Source organism: Rutidosis leptorrhynchoides, chromosome 5 (genome assembly GCF_046630445.1).
Source record: "Rutidosis leptorrhynchoides isolate AG116_Rl617_1_P2 chromosome 5, CSIRO_AGI_Rlap_v1, whole genome shotgun sequence".
Taxonomy (NCBI): Eukaryota; Viridiplantae; Streptophyta; class Magnoliopsida; order Asterales; family Asteraceae; genus Rutidosis; species Rutidosis leptorrhynchoides.
Window position 1 is genome coordinate 354167156 of NC_092337.1, and position 2961 is coordinate 354170116.

General features: G+C 33.2%; 1 long non-coding RNA gene across 1 annotated transcript; it reads right to left on the reverse strand.

The window, feature by feature from the left end:
- Positions 1-276: 276 nt before the first annotated feature.
- Positions 277-2623, reverse strand: LOC139850264 (uncharacterized). Its single transcript, XR_011759967.1, has 4 exons — positions 1738-2623; positions 1422-1636; positions 753-1317; positions 277-512 (listed from the first exon to the last, which is right to left on the reverse strand). It is a non-coding gene; the product is annotated as an uncharacterized lncRNA (long non-coding RNA).
- Positions 2624-2961: the final 338 nt, after the last annotated feature.

Consider the following 2961-nt stretch of genomic DNA (forward strand, 5'->3'; position numbering starts at 1 on the left):
TTTGCTGAGTACACATCCTGTGCTAATTGAAGAACACTGTCTACCTTGTGCTGGTAGACTGAGCGGCAAACTAAACACTCGACACAGCAATATCTGCTGTCTATACACAAACAAACTTGTGCTGACTGCACATAACATTTTAGTGCAAATAAATTACAGTTTTGTCATAATTAAATCCTTAATTATTTTGGTGACTCAACAAAAGTAATATCCAATTCACTTCTAAACTATACCCTCGAATATATAAAGCAATAAGCACCATATTATGTCACTATAAATATAGAACCTTAGGGTAAAAGTGCAATAGATTATGTATTACGTCTCATTAGAGGGCTGCTATGGGAAGTATGTTTAAGATACCTATATCTAATATTGAGTAAACGACACTGACGACAGATGTGAAACAACCATCTGCTTCAAGGACCTTGAACCCTTAAGAGTCTATCCCGATATACGATGTCAATTGAGCCGATGACACCTCTGTATGCACACAACCTATTTAACAAAATGGCCTGCAGCATAAGAACATTAGTAATTGCTAAAAAGTAAATATTATTCAATAAAAAGACAAAATTAAACATGTGGTTATATTCTTACAAACTATTCGCTAACTAAAGGAAATAAGAAGTAAGAATTTTAGTTGTTAGAGATGTGGTCACCAATAACAAACTATAAAAAATAGCAACCTAAAAGCTACTGTACTAATCATTCAGTAACAGACCACATCTCGGGTGCTAAGATATAAAAAATACCGATAAGCAGTTGAATCTTGAAGACCTCAAAAAGCATTTTTCCGTATCAAATATCCATTAAACTTGAGTCCGAACCATTTTCTTCATCAAATGGTATGTTGTCAAAATCTTTAGCATAATGCAATCTGGCAAAGCTTTATGTATTGACTACTATTATCAAAAACACATATACGACGTTGACATCATCTTTTGTTGTGTTTGATCGCCACAACAAAATCGGAGTTTATTATATACACTGAACTAAAGGGTACTAATCATGAACATTTATTAATTAAAATATGAAATTCTCATTGATTATTATATACATATATGCCTGGGTGTGCAAACATTTGTTGAGTTCTGTAGGTCGTTCTGTATATATCTGTGAAGCTGAGTAACAAATTATATTAAATGAAGCTTTTTTTACAGCTATAGAAACATTTGTATTTCACTTTCTTTCCAACCATTTTGATCCCTCCTTAAAATCACCCATGTTGACATGTCACCTGACCCACCTACATTTCCACCTCTGGTTGCTTCAAAAAACATTCACTTATTCCAAACTTGGAAGATCCATTTTTAGCAGCTGTAACCACAAACAAGTTTGAATATAAAACATTAAAACTAATCCAAAATCAAACCCAAGTCGTTTACACTATCATCGGAATCAATATATTTCAGATTCCTCACTTGAGTTGTTTTTTTTTTTTTTTTTTGCTGCAACAACACCATTATAGGCAGCAACCACTGAATTCCTTGGTCCTCCTGCATAAATTAGAACACAAAATGGGCCAGGTAGCATCCTGGTGTCACAAATTTTAGATCTTTCAGCTTCAGGTTCAAGTTGAATAGAAGAATCACACAACGGCCAACAGTGAATTTAAATACTGTAATACAAACATACCCTGCACGAATACGCAGAAACAATTCTGACAGGTTATCTTCATTGTGCCTTTTTGTTAAATGAAATTGTGTTACATAGAAAGTAAGTGAAGCAAACATGTACCAGTTCCGCAGTCAGGCATGAAAGTAATCCTCATGAAGATCTGGGATCAGTAGTCTTTGAAAATAGTCGCAAAAATTAGGGTTTCAAAGAACAGCCACAACTAAAGTTTAAAACCTAATTTATAGGCAAAAGATTAGAGATGCTCAGCTATGGAGTTCCTGTTTGGGGCAAATGAACATTCGAAATCTGCCACGGCTGCAAACACACGCAGTTGCACAAATTATATGATATACGGTTGTTGCCCTGCAAATATACGGTTCAAATGTTCAACATCCCGTAATCATCTACTCAATTAATAACATCAATCATCACAACGTTTGTTTACTTTGCCACGAATAGCATCTACATACGCTTATGCTTAAAAGCTCATGAAACCCTGATAAGAATGAATCAAACGATCCATTAATTGATGTTTTGCAACTATCTGGTTCGAATGTTAATTAAAACCAAAACATAAGCCCTAATTCGAATGAACACATACCTTCTTTTTCTGGAATAATAAAAATACATACCTTCTTGTGAAACCGTATATTTGGAATACAACACAAATACATACCGAAACCATATCTGGTATACAATATCTTTATTGATGATAAAACTTGAGAACTAAAAACAGAAAAGATTAATAAACAATAATCAAACCTTGCGATTTGATAAACGATGTAAATTTCACAATATATTGAACTGTTGTTAAATGTGAATTTCAAACCGAATGTAATAAGATAAACACATCTATCAACCCTAATTTGATATTTAGAACGCTTCGTCAATGTTTCTTGTAAAATCCCAAGATCAGAAAGCCATGTTGTGTTGATCATGGACACCAAGAACCCTAATTTTAACACGACTTCATCATGGTTCATGTAGCGTAATGTGTTGTGAGAGAGAGAGATCAGTGTGGTGTTTTTGTGATAAAGGTGAGTATCAGTAACCGGCCTTCAATTATTATTAACCTTAACCTTAGTACCTTATATTATTAATCCTTACATACTAAACGTGGTGAAAATGTTTATAGTTTTAGTTATTATTATTATTAACCCTTACATACTAAATGTGATGTTTATAGTTTTAGTTATATTAGATTGTAGTTTTGAATTTGCGTTCACATTACAAACGGCTCCACAACTTCAGCTATATTTATACAACGACCCCTTAAATTTACACTTTCTCATGGATTAAAAGTGTAAATATATAATTTTATTAAGATAAAAGAACCTAATTCCA